At 33.2% G+C, this 23536-nt stretch overlaps 1 long non-coding RNA gene across 1 annotated transcript; it reads left to right on the plus strand.

The window, feature by feature from the left end:
• The first annotated feature begins 4467 nt into the window (after positions 1–4467).
• LOC143235246 (uncharacterized) lies at positions 4468–17575 on the plus strand. Its single transcript, XR_013018983.1, has 3 exons — positions 4468–4801; positions 5460–5542; positions 16882–17575. It is a non-coding gene; the product is annotated as an uncharacterized LOC143235246 (long non-coding RNA).
• Positions 17576–23536: the final 5961 nt, after the last annotated feature.

Raw genomic sequence — 23536 nt, forward strand, 5'->3', positions numbered from 1 at the left:
ATTTTTACGTACAATTATTGTGAAAGCCAGTGTTAAAATTAGGACTTGGGATCATATTTGAACAGATCTTGTTCTAAAAACGTATAATTTTACACATGTTTCTGCTATCTAATAAAATATATAAAAAATTAACATTTTCAAACGGGTAATTTTTTGCCACTCCCTGTATATATGGTAATGTTACTAGCAGGTATTATATTGATGTTAGTTCGGGTAAATGAAGATTTGAGTTGTTTTTTTTTCAATTTCATCGTGATCCATTAGTAATCAAAACAGTTAAAATGTATCTGTTGTTTTGGAGGTGCTGTTGTGTTATTTTTCTATTTTTGAAGCTTGCAAACTTTATTTTACTTATACGATTTATTGGGTACAAGATCGAAACACTAGCTCCATTTTGTGACCACATCGTCATTCGTTTCCGCCATTTTGTATGTACATTAAAATCTGTCCAAGGCGGATTCGTACGGAACCGAATAAAATATCCAGCTTAGACATAGTGAACGTGTATTTCTTTAATTATATATCATTTTTGAGCGAAACGTTATAATCAAATTTATTTGAAGAAAGTGTCCAATTTCAAATGTTTCGTTTTTTTTAATGGGCTTTCTCATGCGGTTAAAAGAGAACGCCATTTTTACGGTCTTTTCATGAAGTTCATTTTAACCCTTAATTTTTGCATACAGTTTGATAGCGTTAATATAACTTAACACATGCGATGAAGCGGGAATTTCTATTTCCTCACTATCTTTTCCATTTTGTTCATCTTCTGAATCTCTCACACTGTTACCATCTTGCGATTCCATTATAGATGGGCCTGGCATGGCCTAGCGCGTTAAGGCGTAATCTGAGGGTCGCGGGTTCGCGCCCGAGTCGCGCCAAACATGCTCGCCCTCCCAGCCGTGGGGGCGTTATAATGTGACGGTCAATCCCACTATTCGTTGGTAAAAGAGTAGCCCAAGAGTTGGCGGTGGATGGTGATGACTAGCTGCCTTCCCTCTAGTCTTACACTGCTAAATTAGGGACGGCTAGCACAGATAGCCCTCGAGTTGCTTTGTGCGAAATTCCAAAACAAAAACTATTATAGATTTTAAATCAGTTTCTGTTAAAACATTCTTGTCAACGTTCACAAAACTTTCCGTGTTCACAGAATCAACTGCATCAATCTTCTCAATCAAAGTTTGGATTTCACTAGAATCGTCATAACAAACAACTTCTCCACAATCCCTGCCATTATCAAGAGTAAATCCACAGTTTCGAAAGCACTTTATTACGCATTTGATTGAATGACTTCAAAATGCAATTGCATCTAACACGTCAATTTTCATGGTCATTTCAGATGCTCTCTTACAGTCATCCATGTTTGCAATAATATGCTGAAACATCAAATTTTTATATTTCAATTTTATACACTGTATAATTCCATTATCTAGTGGCTTAAGAACTGATGTTGTACATGGAGGTAGAGAGGCTAAACGAACATTTGAAAGTTGAACTTTTGGGTAACAAGTTGCATTATCTAGGAAAAGTAGAATATTACTATTTTCTTGTTCCATTCTTTTGTTTAATTTAACTGCAAAAATAATGACGGCAGAAAAAAGATTGTTTGTTTCGAATTTCACGCAAAGCTGCTCGAGGGCTATCTGTGCTAGCCGTCCCTGTATTTAACAGTATAAGAATAGAGAAAAAGCATCTAGTCGTTACCACCTACCGCCAACTACTGGGTTACTCTTCTACCAACGAAGAGTGGGATTAACCGTCACATTATAACGCCCCCAAGGCTTAAAGGGCGAGCATGTTTGGTGTGACAGGGATTTAAACCCGCGATCCTCGAATTACGAGTCGAGTTTTTTAACCACCTGACCATGCAGGGCCTCAGAAAAAAAGAATCAATACTTACTGTAACAAAATGTCCGAGAATTTATTAATATTTTAAACAAATTATTAATTAAATAAGAATTAATTAGTATTTAAAGAAATTATTAATTATATAAGAAATTAATATTTAATCAAAAACATTTTTACCGCCTTACCCAGGTTCTAATCCTACTTGTTGATAGATGAGGTTGGTGAAAGATAGTTTTCCGTCCGCGTTACGCAGGTTCTGCCATATAGAGGGCCTTTTATAAGAAAAATCTTAAGATAATAGTGCAAAATTTTGATATTTCTGGCTTGTACAGGTTTCCGCCTTATGCAGTTTCTGACTTTGATAAGTTTTACTGTATATCAACTGCGTGAAACGTAATTGAAGAGAAAAACGTGGACTACACGTTTGTCAAATGTGTTTATCATTGGAACGTATAGTAGTTACATTGATAGAACAGTGTTAAACAGAAATGTTATCTGTATACTGTCCGTCCACACTCTGATTGAAGCGTATAACCTTTCTTAAAAAGCTCGCTTACGTACCAGTAGCACTGAATACTACTAGGACCGTCATGACTAGGTGATTAAGGCACTCGATTCATAATCTGAGGATCGCGGGTTCGAATTCCCGTCACACCAACATACTCGATCCTTCAGCCGTGAGGGGTTATAATGTACGGTCAATCCCACTATTCGTTGGTAAAAGAGTAACCCAGTAGTTGGCGGTAGGTCGTAACGACTAGCTGCTTTCCCTCTAGTTTCACACTGCAAAATTAGGGACGGCTAGCGCAGATAGTCCTCGCGTAGCTTTGCACGAAATTCAAAACAAACCAAATAAATACTCATTACTAAGTCCAGGTACCGTGTTCTCTGCTAGCATCCGGGTACCATGTTCTTGATAGAGTCGTGATACCGTGTTCTCTGTTAAAATCCGGGTACCATGCTCTTGCTAGAGTCGGAATACCGTGTTCTCTGTTAAAATCCGGGTACCATGTTCTTGCTAGAGTCGGAATACCGTGTTCTCTGTTAATATCCGGGTACCATGTTCTTGCTTGAGTCGGAATACCGTGCTCTCTGTTAGTATCAGGGTATCATGTTCTTGCTAGAGTCGGAATACTGTGTTTTCTCATGTAGTATACAGCGACCGTGACTCCACTAGGATTTGGATACCTCCTCTACTATATCTGGATACATGTTTATTGCTATAGTTCAGATACGTTATTCTCTACTGCTTCACCTTACGTGTGTTGTAACTTACAGTTTTCACGATATACGTGTTGTTGATTATTCCGTAACATTATACTTGTACTTAGGCTATGTTCGTAATTCAATGGCCTAGAAGTGTTGAATGTAGCCTTCCACTTAATATCAATTTTCCTCTAAAGATCAACAAATATAGTAGAACTTAAACAAGGCTTTACAAACAAACATGAACCAACGATATTCCCACGGGAACTTATCTGTTTACTTATATTTTCCCATGAGTTTCACGTTCGTTTCCAAATGATGAACATCAAACACGCAAGCAGCAATACATAAGTTCCACGTACCAGTCCTAGAGGAGACCGTTATCAACAGACGACTACATGGTTTGCTTTCCAACCAATCCAAGCAGTCTCTACTTTGTAATACTTAGGAGTGAGTAAGGTTTTCATCAAAATTAGTTGTAATTAAAAAAAAATCCTAAATATTTTATGACAAAAAAAACTCGACTGCTTTTACCGTTCACGGTGTCTTGTCGCCATGTTTCCTGCAAGCTATGCTTGATTCAATGGTTAGTGTATCCGTACTGTGAACACAAAGTTCTCAATCCGTAACCGTACAAACGTTATGAGAATGACGGCCGAATCTCACTACTCGATCAGACGACAGAAGTTGATGCTGGTGTTGCTAGCTAGTTGCTATCCTTCTAGCATATCAGCTCAAAATTGTAGATAAGCCTTGTGCGGCTTTAAATGTATTTCTGAAAAAATAAACCTTTACTTGCAATAACATCTCCTGCGGAATTTAAAATCCTGCTTTTGAGACATTCTTTGGTAATATTTGATCGGATAAAAACCAAGTTCATTTGAAGCTTCAACCTAGTCTGAACAATAAATGCATATGTATTTTTTTTCAAAACATACTGTTGAATTTAAAATAAAGTGGAATACTTGTCGTAATTAAAGAAATATACACATACTTTATCGCTTATTTTGAGTTCTCTTAGACGCTTTTTGTGAGTTCTGTTTGTTTGGACTTGTCTTTTGTCCTTATTGTTAGCTCTTTCTCTGACACTCACGTGACTTCACTCTGATACTTAGTTTGAATTATCTCTGTCGCATATCATGAGTTATTCCTGAAGCTTATTATAATTTCATTCTCAAACACATATTTTGAGTTTTTTCTGACGCTTAGTCTGAGCTTATTCTGAGTTCTCTCTGTCGCATATCTTAGGTTATCCCTGATGCTTATTATAATTCTTTAACACATATTCTGAGCCCTCTCTAACGCCTAGTCTGAGTTTATTCCGAGTTCTCTCTGACTGTTATATTGAGTCCTTTCTGATGCTTGTTATCAGTTCTCCTTGAAGCTGTAAATAAATAGTAACTTAATTTGTAAGCTGTCATATGGTTTGTCTATAGCTATTGGTTTCAATTTTGTTTTTAAACTGTCCTTAATTAAGAAAACCTATTGAAATCGCTAGTTAGGTTTTTATTTTTTCTACGCACATGATGCACATGTTGTGACGAACATCAGTATTCGATGATCAGAAGTCCTTCAAAGACAGACTAGTATTCATATAATAAGGCTTCTAGGCTTACTGACAGAAGCTTACTCAGGATTATTTAATACCCAGCGTTCGATTATAGATATGTTACATAGAGTATTGATTATTAAGGTGGGGATCACAGACTTCGAGGAGCTTCTGTGGGGGAGATATTTATTGCAAACATAGGTAAACTATTTAGTCCTGAGAACCTAGAACTCATGTAATATATACTGAAATATAAGATGTAATATAATTATTAGTGATAAGTCTTAGTAAATAACGAGTTGAAAACCACTGGTTAGTGTATATGATCCACCGAGGATCTGCATGGATCGTTTGTAGGATCTCTTGTTGTCAAAATAGTGTTGTCTAAAGGAAACGATTTATCATGAGATGTTATAAACTGAAGTTTGAGAGTTGGTACTGTCTTTTAGAAGGAGAATATAAATCAAATAATTTATAAATTACTACATCGAAACAGCTCGTTGGAAAATATAAAAACGTTTTTAAATACTTATTAGATGAGTATATAACTGGGCTACTATAATATTTTTCCTAATTTGATGTCCCCCGCTGGAACAGCGGTAAGTCTACAAATGCACAATGCTAAAATCAGGAGTTCGATTCCCCTCAGTGGATACAGCGGACAGACCTATATGATTTTGCTGTAAGAAAATCACACACTTAATCTAATAGATTTCTAATAACATAACTTTAAGAAAGACTACACTAAGGATAACTTTGCCTAATTACTGATTTAAACTAATTCAACTTAAACTAATGACGGCGGGATTAAAATGTTTTTTTTTCTTACACTTTCATTTAATTTCTTTCTAATTAACAGATACGACGATCTGATTTGACGAAGAAGGTCTGATGATGAAGAATTTCCTCGAAGAGGAAAATTAGTTCTTTAAAAGTAATGTGGTAAAGTATCATACCAGCAATAACGTCTTTTAACGTCTTTGATCACCTGAACTACATCTTATGGACTAAACGGTTAGCTTAGAGATGTGTATTGTTCAGGCACAGCCATCTCTCAGTGCCGCCTGAACTGTCTTAAATGAATAGCGTGTTTAATGCACCAATGGCTGAAAGTGTGTTTGATAGCACCACTTCTAGAACCCAAGTCATGTGGATCACAATGTCGAGACGATAACACCAAGCTATGCGTATTTCCTACATGTTGTCGTAACGTGAGATCCATCAGGGCCAGAGTTCAGGTAGCATTGGTGGTCATTCACTTTCTGCTCCAAGTAGAAACAAAATGAAAACTTGGTGCATTGTTTGAACAAATTAACTTTAAATTTCTGTCGTTAAGTTACAAGGTAATTTTAATTGTTCAGGTTTATTAGATTAATATCACAAAATCGGTATATCGTACTTGTGTTATATATCTTTTGAATAATTTCTTAACTAAGAGGTAATCTTTAGAAAAAGTTACTTTATGTAGCGAATGATATCATGTGGCTGTTTTATTTCTGACCATTGAAAACAATGAACGGTTATGCCTGAACTACATAGATCCCTAAGGTGGCTATGTTCCCATCATGTGTACATAAAGTACTGTTTGGGCGAATAAACTTCATAGTTTAACATGTTAATAAACTGCATTTTTTTCATTTTAAGTGAAGAGTTTTGGTATTGAACGAAAGATTTCCTAGTGAATGAGACGTGGGTGAGAAAAGCTTGGTTTGTTTTGAATTTCGCGCAAAGCTACACGAGGGCTATCTGAGCTAGCCGTCCCTAATTTAGCAGTGTAAGACTAGAGGGAAGGCAGCTAGTCATCATCACCCACCGCCAACTCTTGGGCTACTCTTTTACCAACGAATAGTGGGATTAACCGTCACATTATAACGCCCCCGCGGCTGAAAGGGCGAGCATGTTTGGTGTGACGGGGATTCGAACCCGCGATTACGAGTCGAGTGCATTAACCACCTGGCTATGCCGGGCCAGGGTAACAAAAGAAAAATATAATACATATTTCTGATTTGAATCTCGAGATGATTAATTTAGGAGAAAATTTAAACAAAATAACAAAAACATCTGCAGTTTATATGAATTTCATCCTATTAGCTTCCGATACTTCATAGCTTTCAGGGTTTTAAACCGTATTTTGAGAAACTTAATAGTGTGTGTGTGTTTTTTTATATGTATATATATACAAACGTGTGTGTCTATTTATATATATATATTCTGATACAGTACTGAATATTGTTAATACACTAATTGTTAACAATGATTTATCCCGAAACAACGACGCATGTGTTTTTTGGCTCACATCGGTCATTACGTAACGAAGACCGACTAAGTAACTACATTGTTTGTATTCTTAAACATGGAGAGGAAAGTCTCGTGTCCCTTTCGCACAATTACGATCAAGCTAAGAGCTCGCACCGGACCAGATTACAGCTAGTTCTGTACTACTGATGGTGGAGGACATAACGACAAGTTAGTATTGGCTGGGTGTCTATATCCTTTAATTCATTATACTAGTATTCTAAAGCTTTAGATAAGACATTTCCAGTTGGTCGGAAATGTATCTGTTAAATTAGTACGTCAGTTATTAATGTTACAAAATGTATTTAGGTTTTAGGTGTGATATTTCCAGCTGACAAGAAGGACTTGAGTAGTGTCATTAGTTTTTTCATCAATGATAGACTTATATGTGAAAAAATTATTGTATGTTTGGTTTGTTTGTCGGTATTTCCAATTCTGTTATATTGTGATTTGTCTACAATAGAAACACTAATAATTCCTTAACTTTCATCAACAGAAGTAGTGGCAGTTGCACCAGTCAAAGCTCTAAAAACCGTCAATGATCAAAAAGCTTTTGCAAAAGTGTTTCCCTTCTAGTTACCTTGTATCCTTTAATAAAAGAAACATATGTAAGTGTAACTTAAGGATATTACTACATTGTGTTGTCCTTCTAGTTACCTTGTATTCTTTAATAAAAGAAACATATGTAGGTGTAACTTAAGGATATTACTACAGTGAGTTTCCCTTCTAGTTACCTTGTATTCTTTAATAAAAGAAACATATGTAAGTGTAACTTAAGGATATTACTACAGTGAGTTTCCCTTCTAGTTACCTTGTATTCTTTAATAAAAGAAACATATGTAAGTGTAACTTAAGGATATTACTACAGTGAGTTTCCCTTCTAGTTACCTTGTATTCTTTAATAAAAGAAACATATGTAAGTGTAACTTAAGGATATTACTACAGTGAGTTTCCTTCTAGTTACCTTGTATTCTTTAATAAAAGAAACATATGTAAGTGTAACTTAAGGATATTACTACAGTGAGTTTCCCTTCTAGTTACCTTGTATTCTTTAATAAAAGAAACATATGTAAGTGTAACTTAAGGATATTATTACAGTGAGTTTCCCTTCTAGTTACCTTGTATTCTTTAATAAAAGAAACATATGTAAGTGTAACTTAAGGATATTACTACAGTGAGTTTCCTTCTAGTTACCTTGTATTCTTTAATAAAAGAAACATATGTAAGTGTAACTTAAGGATATTATTACAGTGAGTTTCCCTTCTAGTTACCTTGTATTCTTTAATAAAAGAAACATATGTAGGTGTAACTTAAGGATATTACTACAGTGAGTTTCCCTTCTAGTTACCTTGTATTCTTTAATAAAAGAAACATATGTAAGTGTAACTTAAGGATATTACTACAGTCAGTTTCCCTTCTAGTTACCTTGTATTCTTTAATAAAAGAAACATATGTAAGTGTAACTTAAGGATATTACTACAGTCAGTTTCCTTCTAGTTACCTTGTATTCTTTAATAAAAGAAACATATGTAAGTGTAACTTAAGGATATTACTACAGTGAGTTTCCTTCTAGTTACCTTGTATTCTTTAATAAAAGAAACATATGTAAGTGTAACTTAAGGATATTACTACAGTGAGTTTCCCTTCTAGTTACCTTGTATTCTTTAATAAAAGAAACATATGTAAGTGTAACTTAAGGATATTATTACAGTGAGTTTCCCTTCTAGTTACCTTGTATTCTTTAATAAAAGAAACATATGTAAGTGTAACTTAAGGATATTATTACAGTGAGTTTCCCTTCTAGTTACCTTGTATTATTTAATAAAAGAAACATATGTAGGTGTAACTTAAGGATATTATTACAGTGAGTTTCCCTTCTAGTTACCTTGTATTCTTTAATAAAAGAAACATATGTAAGTGTAACTTAAGGATATTATTACAGTGAGTTTCCCTTCTAGTTACCTTGTATTCTTTAATAAAAGAAACATATGTAGGTGTAACTTAAGGATATTATTACAGTGAGTTTCCTTCTAGTTACCTTGTATTCTTTAATAAAAGAAACATATGTAAGTGTAACTTAAGGATATTATTACAGTGAGTTTCCCTTCTAGTTACCTTGTATTCTTTAATAAAAGAAACATATGTAGGTGTAACTTAAGGATATTATTACAGTGAGTTTCCCTTCTAGTCACCTTGTATTCTTTAATAAAAGAAACATATGTAGGTGTAACTTAAGGATATTACTACAGTGAAATTTAGTTAAAATTCTTATACAAACAGAAGTATTACAAGTATTGTACGCTAACTTATATGAAAGCTAATTTAATCCGTATATATTTCTGTTTAATAAACATGAAGCGTTATAATGTTGTCAATATCTGATCTTTTATCGTAAGAAACTTGAAAGGTATTGAAATTTAATTTTTTATTTGTCCATTTTGTATCAATACTTATTCTCAAGGACTGATTACGTGACTAACAAATATACAAATATTAGAGTTCCTTCAATCCGTATTATAAACGTGTATAAAAATAATCATACGTACAGTGGGACAAACGTTTTAGGTTTCAAATATTTTGTATAGAGTATAAAAATAAAAATATTTTCATTACTTGCCCCTTATTATGATATCCTACTTGATCAACTATACTGATGCGTTGTAAGTCAGTGTAAACATGTTTGGTTTACAAAACATGAAAGACAAAATCATTTATCACAAGAAACAAAAGATGAAATATTTTGTCAAAAACTTTCTCACTGTCATCATAGTTGTTTTACAAATACTGTTTTTTTCTTTAAAGATCTGATATTTGATAACTCTTGGTTAAAGTGTCTTTCTCTGTAATATCTCAGAAAGTTTCGTTGATAACTCTGACCCTTTGATTAATTAACAATCGAACAATAAACTTACTCACTCTTGTCAACATCAGTCTCACGAATAATGTGTTTAAAGTAAGATCACCGATTCATTAAGTACACTTGTTTATCATGTACGTTAATAGGTTTGTTTGATCTATTTATTCAGTTGCTTCTCATTTATGAACTATAGTATTCAAGTAAGTATCATAATTGTTGTTGTTGCTGTTTTGAATAAAGCACAAAGCTACACAATGGGCTATCTGTGCTCTGCCCACCACGGGTATCGAAACCCAGTTTTTAGCGTTGTAAGTCCGCAGACATACCGCTGAGTCACTGGGGGGGGAGCAAGTATCATAATGAAAATAATCATAAATTATTGTTCAGTTTTGTTCTATACAGCTACTCTGATATCTACTGTTTACGTTCCTCACATATTCAGTTGAAGAAAAAGTTATATCATTCTTTGTTGGATACAGTTTTCCAAAGTTCTTGAACTGTAAAATATCAATATTCAAATTGTTCTCATAAGTTGAAAGAGTGATGTAATGATCATTCCCAGTAGTACAGACATGAAATGAATCAAGTGCTTTTTCATGTTGTTTAATATTAGAGGAACCTAATTATCATTTTTCATGTTTTACAGATTCCCTTTTCGCTGATGGATTTGATATTTCTCGCCATTTTATTGTCGTCAACAGCATTCATTTTTTTTACAATAGACTAAAATATAAAATAGTATATAATTAGTAAATTACACCAACAATATTTACTATAATGAATATGAATGAATATAATCATTACTCTGTCAAAGAAACACAGAAATTAGATTTCTGAGTGAAGAAACGTATGTAACGATATACTTACATTTAAAGGAAGGCTCGGCACGGCCAGGTGGGTTAAGGCGTTTTTCTCGTAATCTGAGGGTCGCGGATCCAAATCCCCGTCACACCAAACATGCTTGCCCTTTCAACCGTGGAAACGTTATAATGTTATAAATAGCGACAATATTTTATAATTGATAATTGCATTTTAGAAACATACAGTTTAAATAAATATAAAATTTTGCAAAATAGACTTGGTCATTCTAATCCTGTGGTTTTTATAATTTTGTATATTTTCTTAACCAAGACGATCAGTGGTCTTGAATATCAAATGCTTCGAACATTTTGCTCTAAGTGGACTGAAACGCTATGATAATTTTCACACAGAGTATTTAATAATCTATGCTGATTAATAAATTAATAATTTAAACGTTATGCAAAAAAAAAACTTTTAAATTCCAGTAATTAAAGTATACTTAAGCATAAACATGTAGAGTTTATTATTAAATTTACTGTTTATAAAAGTGGATATTAATTATTATTGTAACTGATGTTAAGCATAATAAACATTAGATGTTAATAAAAACGTTTATCATTTGGTCCTTGGAATAACTAGCAAGTTGTTGTGAAATAGACTTTATCATTCATATCCTATGTTGTTTTTTTCTTTCTAATTTTATATATTTTCTTAACAAAAATCTTCAGAGACCTAAAATATGAAACACTGAGGACTGTGATTATCTTTTCTTGTCAGGTTGTTTGAGGTTTAGACAATAATGACGTCATTATTTCTGTAGTAGGTTTGTGTACTTTATTTGTACGTGTGACCACTTAGTGATCTTTGTAATTCTGTATCTAGATTGTATGCATGTGAAATAAAGTAAAACAATATCAAGGTTTCACACTTCTAATCTGATAATTTTTCTGAACTTTTGTATTTCCTGACTATAAGTGTCCTTCAATGACTGAGTCTTGCAAAATTGTATGGTTGGTGACTTCCAAGGTGTTTTAGAAAAAAGCTTTACATTTGATCGCATGTTCTCATAAATGTTCTAGTTTGAAATCTGATATGGGTTTGTTAGTGTTATGAGCTTATACCAGAAACGACATGTAGATATCTACATGTGTGTTTCACGAAAGTGGCCAGTCTAAATATTATTGTATTTTAATCAGTTCATCTATTATATGTAAGTTCAGGGTGGTTATTGGTTATGGACCATTTGTAAAACATTAAGTGTCACACAGAACATTGTCTGAAAGAAGCTGTAAACAGCTAAGAAATGTTTTTACAAGTTTTATGAGAGTTTGAAGGTTGTCGACAGTTATGTAGAAAATGAACGAATACCGTAAGTCAATTGTTTATTATTTTTATTACAGGTAATGAATTTTAAGATAATTAAATCTAGTCGTTGGTGACTTGTAGAAATACTTTCACAGTATATTTATTAAAATCCTATACTAATAACAGCAATTATGTATATGTGAAAATTTGCCTATGTAAAACATGTGTGAATTACTTTCTCACAAATTAGTAAAAGTGTTATTGCATTATAAACGTTTTTTTTGAAGATGTAAATTGTTTTATAAACTCAGAGTATAAGATTTAATTATTGTACGATATTGTCCTTTATAACGCAGTTTAAACTTATAGCAAGGTGTTGTATGGATCAGATTGAGTATAATACCTATAGTAATGTATTGTATGCATCAGATTGAGTATAATACCTGTAGTAATGTATTGTATGCATCAGATTGAGTATAATACCTATAGTAATGTATTGTATGGATCAGATTGAGTACAATACCTATAGTAATGTATTGTATGCATCAGATTGAGTATAATACCTATAGTAATGTATTGTATGGATCAGATTGAGTATAATACCTACAGTAATGTATTGTATCCATCAGATTGAGTATAATACCTATAGTAATGTATTGTATGCATCAGATTGAGTATAATACCTGTAGTAATATATTGTATGCAACAGATTTAGTATAATATAGTCTTTTTAGGGCAAAAGGTATAATTATTTATTACTGAAAAATTTTAAATAATGATTTAATTGTTGTATCGTCCTTGTAGGACTAATTAAACATAAGGAAATTTAATGCTTTTTTAGGACAAATTATTTATAAATTAATTAGTATTAATCATACTTTTAAGGATGATTTAGATAATGATTAATTATAGACATGATGAAACATGCGTTATATAAGTCATGGGCGCCTAGAAATACATTCTCTACTTTGTGACGTAATCATCCATCATGACTGCATGTCATGGCGGTCTAGCAACGGGTTCATAACAATACGTTCTTAAGTGGCAACTTTTAGAACAGTGATCTGATCACTTACATTTTCATGTATCGTGGTGTGACGTCACTACCGCCTGTAAAGTGCGGGGCTTACTACTAGTACTGCTGTTTAAATTTACAGAAAAATCGATTAATGTTATTTTAATTATTTCATTCAGTTATTTTAATTAAGTATTATTTTGAGTTTACACAATTAATAAATAGTATTTCATTGAATTAATTTTTAATTAAATTTAATGATAGTTAATATCTTTATTGGCTATTTCAATTAAATAAAAGGAATTATCTGATTAAACATCGCCTTTAAATTTGCCTAAACGACAGTTAATGCTTTATTTAACCTTTCTAAGTAAACATTGCTTTCGATTCACATAAAGAACAATTCATTTTTTTTCATTTCACTAAGTATTGCTTTATATTTACAGAAATATCAATTAATATTTGTTGGGATTGTGGTGCCGCTGAACATGCTCCCTGCTTACAGCTGTGAGCGCGTTATAAAAGTAACAGTTTACCCTCTTGGTCTGACCAGAGATTAAGCGTCAGTAACGTTGGATGCTGCTTACTGGCTACCTTCGCTTTGAACAGTTGCTCAAAATTAGGGACAGTATATCTGAACTGTAATGGCTATTAGACATGAATTTTATGACAATTGAAGGTGCCTTCGTTTTTGTAATTCCAAACTGTTTTATTTTTTTACTCAGTACTGTTTATAGTTGTAGTTTGGTTTGAATTTCGCGCAAAACTACACGGGGGCTATCTGCGCTAGCCGTCCCTGGTTTAGTAGTGTGAGACTAGAGGGAAGGCAGCAAGTCATCACCACCCAGCGCCAACTCTTGGACTTTTCATTTACAAACGAGTAGTGGGATTGCCTGTAACATTATAACGCCCCCACGGTTGAAAGGACGAGTATGTTTGGTGTGACGGGGATTCGAACCCGCGACTCTCAGATTACGAGTCAAGTGCCTTGACCACCAGCTCATGCCGGGCCATAGTTACAGAAAGAACAGTTTAACATTTCGCTTTATTATCTCAGAATTTCAGAAAAAACAGTTGGTGTTTCACAACTAAACAGTGTGCAAAACGGAATGTTTTGTTTAATTGTTTTCAGACAAGAGTTGTTTTTGGCTTAAAGAAAGTCAAGCAGTTTTTCACTTACAGAGAACGGTAATATTTTAAAATCAAATACTTTTTGCGACGCCTACACAAAGTAAATAGAGTAGCTATTAATAAATTATTTAAAGTTCAATAATACACTTTTATTTGATAATTAAAATAAACAAACAGGTTGACACATTGTTCACTTACATTCGGAGAGTAGTTATAAAATGTTCAGAACACGACATTTCTATTGAAAATATCCAAACAAAACATTCACAGTGTTACTACCACAATAAAACATTCCAAGCAACCAAGACCTAAAGTAAATACATAAATACAATTATAGTGTGCTAACTTGCTATAAAACCCCTTCTGCGCTGTTACTTAATGAAGAATTCGTGAAATATTTAGATATATCATCTGTTGTAACTACAATACACTTGATATAATAATAAAGAATAAAAGTATAACAATTATACAATCACCAAACCAGGAGATCCGCAAGTGTACATCACAAATAACTACGATTTGTCTATTTCTTTAACACTGTAGGTTGATACTTAAATTTCTGTTACTAAATATTCAATTTAAATCATTTGAATATTATTGTAAAGTTATTTACTTAAGGAAGTTCTAAGTTCCTATGTTTCTCAGCTCTTGTTTGATACTTTGATCTATTTTTTGACTCATGTTTATTGATATCAAAACTTACACCCAATCCAGACATCGACGACACCTATTAAGAACATTTGTGTTGTTCTCCTGTTTTCATTGTGCGAGTACTATTGACTAACAAACTGACTTCCCTCTTGTCTATCATTTCAATATTAGAGACGGGTAGCGCATATAGCTCTCGTGCAGTATTTATGTAAATATCAAAAACTAACCTATTATTTTGATTAGAGCAGTAATAGCTTGCTACTAAAACTGTCAGATGAGGAACTAGAAATTAAGATAAATTTCAATAGGTGGCTGTAGATAATATTTAAGATAAAATAACCAGTAGTCGAGGCGAGGACTTATTTTAATTCAGTCTATACTATGTGAATGTTAACCTCAAGAGAAATCAAGTTTAGGAATGTGGTCTATTATCTTGCATGGAATCATAAAATGTAATGACTATTAAAGCATAAGTTACCCGGTGTTTCAGCAGCAAACTTGATGACTTATGACTCTAAATTTGGGATTGAATCCCCGTGGCTTGCACAGCATAGATAGCCCATTGTCTGGCTTTGTTTAAAGTGTTTGTGTCACACATGCTTTAGAACTACTTAGATAATTGGAACAGTGAAACGGAATCTTGTAAAAAAGACAAAAGACAGTATGTCTGTTGTACTTCAGATGTACATGACAACTTGTCATCAAACAATCTAACACACAACTAGAAGACATAAATTTAGATAAACAACAGTGTTTCATTCATAAGAGTCGTAATTATCATCACCAAGCTTGGTGCCAAGCGAGCAAAGAACGCTTTATCATATGGGCGAGCCGATGAGGTTGACTGTAAAAGGATTTTCTAATAATATACTGAATTCGTTAAAGTTCAAATTTATTATTTAGCTCCTTCGACTGATACAAATAACTACTAGTTCACGTATAACTATTTAATTATAACTTAAAATTTTCATCACTGTTGAGTACTGAATCAGTTTACAATTTGTAATTATAGAAATTGAAAGATGATCCCTCCCTATAAGTGACGATAGCTTGTAAAAACTACAGGCGCCACTCTTGGCGCGAGGCTGTCGAGATTCTGAACAAATCAAGTCTTGCATTACTCAAGAACTGTAATGGATACGTCGCTTCTCTTTGGGGTGACAGTATGGTGAGGGTCGTGTAAATGAAGTAAAATATTATATTAATGATGAAAAGCCAACTCCATCCTTCTAATCGTAACATCTCGTGAGCACTAGAGCTCGTGACGTAACGAGTAGCTTTGGTCGCCACGGTGATGCTCACTCAGCGAAATACTAGTAGGTTTGTACTTAGCAGAAAGTGTATACTGTAGACATCTTGAACTCAACAATCCTAACATGTCCGTGTCACGTCATTTAATGATGAAATCTTGACGAAGTCTTTTGAACATTGGACTTTGACAACTCTAAACATTTTCTTGGAAATATAACAAATAATTTTAAAGTAATCCGGTTTGCTTTGGGAGAGATACATTTCAGCAAATGTATCTCAGAACGGCTGATATGGGTATTAACACTTATTGATAGGAGAAAACAACGTTTCGACCTTCCTAGGTCATCTTCAGGAGAGTCTTTAAGTAAATGATAACATTGTTGGTAATATAAACAATAATTTAAGTAATCTAGTTCTGTTTTAATGAATGCTTTAAGTAAACTTTAGTACTGTAATAAAAATGTAATTCTGGCTTTACTATTTACGTAAAAAAAATTAACAAAAATAATTTGTACCACATAATATCCAAGATTTTATCTAAACATTATTTAACATTTTCATATTGGTTAGAGATTGATAATTAAGACAAATCGCTGAAAAATAAAGAGAGGTAAGACTGCTTCTAATAGACCTGGTTTTATCCATTCTATGATATAATACTGAACAAAGAAATGCATTTCAAAAGTGGGTTATTCATTGCCTATACTTTTCGTTACGCTCTAGTTAATAAGTAAAAATACAGCATATATTGAAATTGTCTTTTATCCACGGTTCACCTGCACACAATTAAAAAACTGACTCACATTAATATTGAAGGCCACCATTTTGTATTTCTAGTCATCATTGCTTGAGGCACGTAATTCAGGAAAATCATCCATTAGAATTTTTTACCGATGGCGAGTCACCTTTTTGCAGGTTATTTGAAGTTATGGTCTGTTTGATTGTGTTTATTTTTTATTTATGATTTGTATGTAGAGACTCAACTACAGAAATGTTCTAATCTTGGGGAGGTGGACTCAGCAGATAGACGGATGTGGCTTTGCTATAAGAAAACACACACACATTATTAGAAATGTGGAATCACAGAACGATGCTCTTTTTGAACAACACAACTATCTTATTGGTTGAAATAAACAACAGTTTGTTTTGTCTTTTTTGTTGTTGTTGCTAAATAAATGTGTTAGTGAGGTACATCGTTCTATTAGAACGAGGACCACGATTTGCTGTGATTTCATTTAACATAAATTTTGTCTATTATAAAAGGAAATTTTATATAAAAAAAAACATGATTAGTGTTTCTGTTAAACGTGGATACAAAGAAACATGAATTTTGTGTTGGTTAAAATTTGACACAAAGAACCATACTTTGTATTTTGGGCTACAAAGAACCACGAAATATTTGTTGTTTAAATGTGGATGCAAAGAATAGTTTTATTGTATTTCTGATTAAAATATACGGCTTCTTGGGAAGGAACTGTTCATTTATTTGTTAGTATTTAGACAAAAATTATGTAATGGAGTATTTATGCTTTATCTATTACAGGTATCAAAACTCAGTTCTTTAGCATTACAAACCTTTATAAAGCATTTTAAGCATTATGTAGAGGTGTTAAACGAAAGTAATAATTGTTTGTTATAAAATGGGTTATGGTTCAAATAAAAATGAAAAAACGAGAAGACAAAGCCGATTGTGACAGTTCAATCTTGTTTCACAGTAACTGATTAGTTTATTGTTTAACCCCAAATTATGATTCAAGGATACATGGAGGTCAGCTAGATGTCAGCTATTATATTCCCTAGAAAGCCTCAATGGTACTATGATAAAACTTAATTATAGTTACAGTTGAGTTGTGGTCCATGGCAGGATGAGAATTTCGGAAAGGAATCTAGGACTAGAACAAACGTTACGTAATATTAGCTTAGAATAGCGGCTGAGGAAGCAAAAATGATATAAAAACAATGTTAGGTAATGATTCCCGTCTTTTCTTTGTTATAAATTTTTTAATGATCTCATTAGATGTTTATTGCATACTCTACTTTATGAAAGGTAATGCTTGATTTCTTTAAATGACTAAATACTTGAATCTTTAAATTAATAGCCAAACATATGTAAAAAGTGGAAGTATACCCGTATTTCATGGTATCGGTTTACTTCCTTTTCGAGCAATGGTCCTAAAACAAAGTAAGGTTTGTGCATCGTCGGACAATTTTCAGTTACTATATAAAAAGTTAGATAAATCGAACCTGGCAACCGTGAGTGATGGATGTTCATACACACCTACATAATGAATCGTCTTTATAGTAAGGTAATTACACTGTTGATAGAGTATACATATAAATTAAAGTTGGTATCTGAAAAGTGACGGTTTCTTGGCCGGATAGAAAACCTCATTCCTCTCTCCAACATCTACAGTTAGACATTAACAAATGTTTTGTCACGGACGAATAAATTACTTCATAATAGGTGAACTTAACTTTATGGTAATAGCACAGATAGCCCTTGTGTAGCTTTGCGCAAAATGCAAAACAAAATAAAAACTTTATGGCAAATGTTAAGTCAATTTTACTATATTTCCTCTTTGACTTGAACCGGATTCGAGAAATTTGTTTAACCTCAAGATGTGTTTCCTTTTGACTAATGATGGAAAACAACAATCTACTCGCAACCTCTGACATTTGTATAACACATAAAGTACAATTTTTCTACGATGGTGAAGAATGTTAGGAGTTTAAGTTCAGGTGATACGAATTATATATCAATACCACCAATAACAACTGAACTGCGAAGTTAAACTGCAGACGACCTAAAGATTCTCTAGTGACTGAAAAGCGATTAACATTCATGATTTTATGTAGATTTACCTGAAGAGACAGGTATAGATGCAGAAGATGGACTGATGTTGATGATGGTGACAGTACAATCAGTTAAAAGCAACTCGCATCTATATGGCTACTTTTAAAAGAACAGTGCGGTTGACTCTTACTTCTATGCCACGCTAATAGCTGAAAGTACGGAGTATATTTTGCCTTATATCTTGGGATCTAAACTTAGATCTTCCATCTTCTGATCAGTAGTCTAGTATGCTCACCTCTTCTCCATTAATAATATGTATACACGCATTATTCAATCAAAAATTAATCTAATGGTCGCAGGTTCGAATCCCTGTCACACCAAACATGCTCATCCTTTCAGTCGTGGGGGCATTATAATGTGACGATCAATCGCACTGTTCGTTGGAAAAAGAGTACCCCAAGAGTTGGCGGTGGGTTGTGATGACTAGCTGCCTTCCCTCTAGTCTTACACTGTTAAATTAGAGACGGCTAGCGCAGATAGCCGTATTGTGGCTTTTCACGAAATTCAAAACAAACAGTCAAAAATATTACTTGAAAGTTAAACAGTAAAAACAAAACGTTTGTAAGCTGTGTTTGCGTGTGTATTTCTTATCACAAAACGACATCAGACTATCTGCTGTGTGCAACGGGATAAATCGAACCCTTGATTTTAGAATTGTAAATCCGATCCGTAGACTTACCTTTGTTACAGTGGAGGATCATTTGAGAAGAAGGTGGCATTTGTAAGTAAAGATAAAGAAACACTCGACCTTGTGAAAAAGTAAGTCCTATAAGAAATGGATGGTTGGACATTGTCGATTATACTTCTTATATTTATATCACCAAGCTTGGCATAGTTGGTATTTTGCTGTTCTGTGAATCTGAGTTCAAATGGTTCGAATTCCATTACAGCGAAAACACGCCACGCGGTTTTGGGCTGTGGATGTGCTATAAAAGTAATGTTCGATAAAAGTAGTTCAAGACTTGACGATGGTTCATTTTGATTACCTGCCATTTCTTTAATCTTATCAGTTAAAAGTTTGGAACAACTATGGGAATATGTAGATTGTATACCTTTACGCAAACATTTGAAACAAACATGCACAAAAAATAGGACAGTAGTACGCAAGGTACTCATGGAGACTGGCTTGCATACCCGTAAGGCAATGATTAGTCCGGATTTCCACGGGTCACCATACGTTCCCATAGGAGACATGGCTGAAAAACAGGGAGACTGCATGCAATATAGCCAGTAACTACATTACGTTGTATGTTGGAGTTCCTTTATGGCAGGTTTTGCAAAATTAGTATTAACCCAAAATATTGTCATAGACTTCGATTTTTCTGCATTTGACTCCTAGGTTAAAACCTTTTATGTTTACAAGTTGTCAACGCTATTCAGGATGATGGAATGAAAAAAAATGCTTTATTATAAAGTGAACCCCCGAAGGAGACGCCGTTTCCAAAAGAGCTGTCTGGAGCCCACTATTCGCCAATACTACTGTAATATACATTTCACGTATGTGCTGAGAGTTTTAAACGCTATAATTTGGGGTTTACTTTACAAACAAGCAAGATTTGCCAGTACGGTTATTTTTACAAACTTTAAGAGACAATGGTGTCTAAAAACTGTGAATTCACACCCTCCGTGACAATACAATGATCAAATATTAATGATAATATTTTAAGAAACTACATTTATAGAAGTATGCTTAATAACACTATGTAACACAAATTTTGTTCCTGGATAGTATGTGCTATTTCTTAATGGCGTATGTTGTGAAAGTACAGAAAATGGTCAGTATTCCCTTCAAACTTTGCTTTTGTGACCTGGATAATGAAATTTAGAAATTAACCTATTTTCTACGTAAAGACAGGCAAATTTGCACATTTTCATTTACATAAGGTCTGAATAAAACAACATATCAATCAAGATTTATATGCATTTATACTAAAGTTATTCAAAAATGTTTAAAAGTGAGTTGTTTTTCAAGATTTGCGACTGTAATGTAAATCACTTTCACGTATCAGCCCCTAAATATAGTCTCCCATCATGTTTTCGTTATATACTCCCAGGTCACAAAAGCAAAGTTTGAAGAGAAAAATAGGTCTTTTCCATTTACTTTAGGCACAAGCAATTGGGAAATAACACTTTCTGCCCAGGAACAAGAAAAAGTAAAAATTTGATTACATAGTGTTACAAATGTGTATATTTCGAATAGTTACTTTATTATTAAAAATATTCGTAAAATTGTATAGTATCATAAAATTATGTTAACGTAAATGATTTTTATCACAAATGTTTTGGTTCTCCAAGACCTCCCAGTTGTACTGTAGTTTCTATAAGATTCTTGGGGGATTGAGAAATTTCTGGTTAATCTGGAAAGTATTAATAAATTAGAAAACTGCTCGCTAATAGGCGACGTGTTGATGAGACGTAAGATTCCTGCTTAAGCTGAAAGGTTTTAATAACCACGAAAATATTGGCGAACCAGGGAAATCACTGGGATAATCTTGGTGAATTGAGAAGTCTTAATGAATCAGAAGGTTTTTGGTGTATCCAAAATTTTTTTGATAAATAAGAAAGTGCTAATGAACCGGGAAAATTATTGGGGAATTGAGAAACGTTTGCTGAATCGAAAAGGTTTAAATGAGCAAGAGTCATCTTCATGGATTGGCAAATTACCTTTGAATTTTAGAAGTTCTAAAGAATCGTATGGTTCTTAGTGAGTTATGAAAATCCTGGTAAATTCCGAGAGTCTTATAAAATTGGTTTACTTAGAAAAGTAGTATATGAGATCACAGACTTGGCTGGAATGTTGATTATTTTGAGAAAAAGTTCATGTTTTAACAAGCAGAACCTTAGCAAGAAGTTGTAGTATGATTTTTCTATCACATATTTAAGAAATCATCTGTTTGTGAGAAATCACAAATTAACATTAACAGTAACAATTACAGAAAACCTTGTTACTCTCAATATTTCAGTACAATGTGCTTTAAACATTATTAAAGAATCGACATGTAAGTGCAGATGTCGTTAGGGTTTTACACTCTTGTAAATGTACATATTTACGTATAGAAATTCGACAATAAACAACTTTCTGTTTTCACATACTTTTTTGTAAACTTAATTTATTTTATCTGGAGTATTTTTCATGGAATACGGAGTCAATAGACATATCTGTAACTGTTAGGACAAGAGAACACAACTAGTCATGGTTCTTGATGTGGAGAATTATTATTTACTATCATCCGATTAATCAATGTCTTTATTGGTAATCTGAGTTATGAAATAGTTTGTTTACTATTAAGTGCCGTGCTGCAAAGTGGATTGTCTTGGCTGTATCCATAGCATGGATCGAATGTTAGGGATTGATCATATAAATTCTCAAATAAAATAGAAACGAGTTTATTGTATTCACGAATGGATTTGGTTTCCTTGTAAATATCAAGAGGTTCGCCATTTTACTTGTAGTGAAACCATTTTTCAGAGAAGAAGAAAACATTATTGTGCTGTTTTCTAAGGTGGATTTTAAGTCTTAATAATTGTATAGATGTAGTTGCAATTTGAAACAATACATTTTTTTTCTTCAAGATAGGCGATTATATTTTTGCCCAGCAAACACAAACTTAATTCTACATCAGTTATGGAAAATTTTTCATCTGATCGTATAACAAAGTTTCTTTTTTTTTAAAGTAACAAGATTTAATTTAGGGAAAATCTTGCCTAATTAGTCTTTTAATATTATTTAAGTAAATTATTCTTTATTTAGCTGGCCCGCATAGCATAGTGTGTTAAGGCGTTCACCTCGTAATCTGAGGGTCGCGGGTTCGCATCCCCTTCGCACCAAACATGCTCGCCCTTTCAGCCTTGGGGGCGTTATAATGTGACGGTCAATCCCACTATTCGTTGGTAGCCCAAGAGTTGGCGGTGGGTGGTGATGACTAGCTGCCTTCTCTCTAGTCTTACATTGCTAAATTAGGGATGGCTAGCACAGATAGCCCTCGAGTAGCTTTGTGCGAAATTCAAAAACAAACAAACAAATCTTTATTTAGATCGAAGTATAGGTGTGGATTAGGTGTAGTTGTATTTTCAGAGAGCATTTGAGAAGATGCCACATAAAAATTGGTTTTACAATTATCTCTGTGTATGTAAGGGATGGTTTAGTTCATTGGATATAAAACTGACTGGATGGAAGAAAATAGAGTTGTTATAAACTGAGCTCATTCAAACTGGATTAATGTCACTAATGGAGTATCTCAGGGCTCAGTCTTAGGACCTTTATTTCCCTTGATTTACATCAGTGAAAGAATAGTCAATAAATAATTTAAATTTGTTGACAGTATTAAGGTTTTTGGTGTTGCTGGCTGTGAGTGGGATACTTCTGCTTTATAGAAAGATTTAAATTTTTTGTTGAGTTAGGCCGATAAGTGACAGGTGGCTTCTAGTTATAATAAGTCTTTGAAATGAGTTGACTTAAGATGTGGTGGATGCATTTCATTTAAGAGAGTTTAAGGGAAGGATTTATTAATATTTAAATAATAAAAAATGTATTTTTGTGTTTTCGTTTTGTTTTAAAGTTTAGTTTAATGAATGGGATAAATTAAATGGACCAAAAGGTTCCGTGTTGTTTTTAAATCGTATATACATGTGTATGTATGTATATAATGCTCATTAGTTAATTTCTTTAACTTTTTACAGTAGTGCTAAAGGATTTAGCAATTAAAACTTTTTTTCATGGGAATTATTAATTACTTTTTAATAACGCTTTTGTTCAAGTTTGAAAAACTAATAACA

This window comes from Tachypleus tridentatus, chromosome 12 (genome assembly GCF_004210375.1).
Source record: "Tachypleus tridentatus isolate NWPU-2018 chromosome 12, ASM421037v1, whole genome shotgun sequence".
NCBI classification, from domain to species: Eukaryota; Metazoa; Arthropoda; class Merostomata; order Xiphosura; family Limulidae; genus Tachypleus; species Tachypleus tridentatus.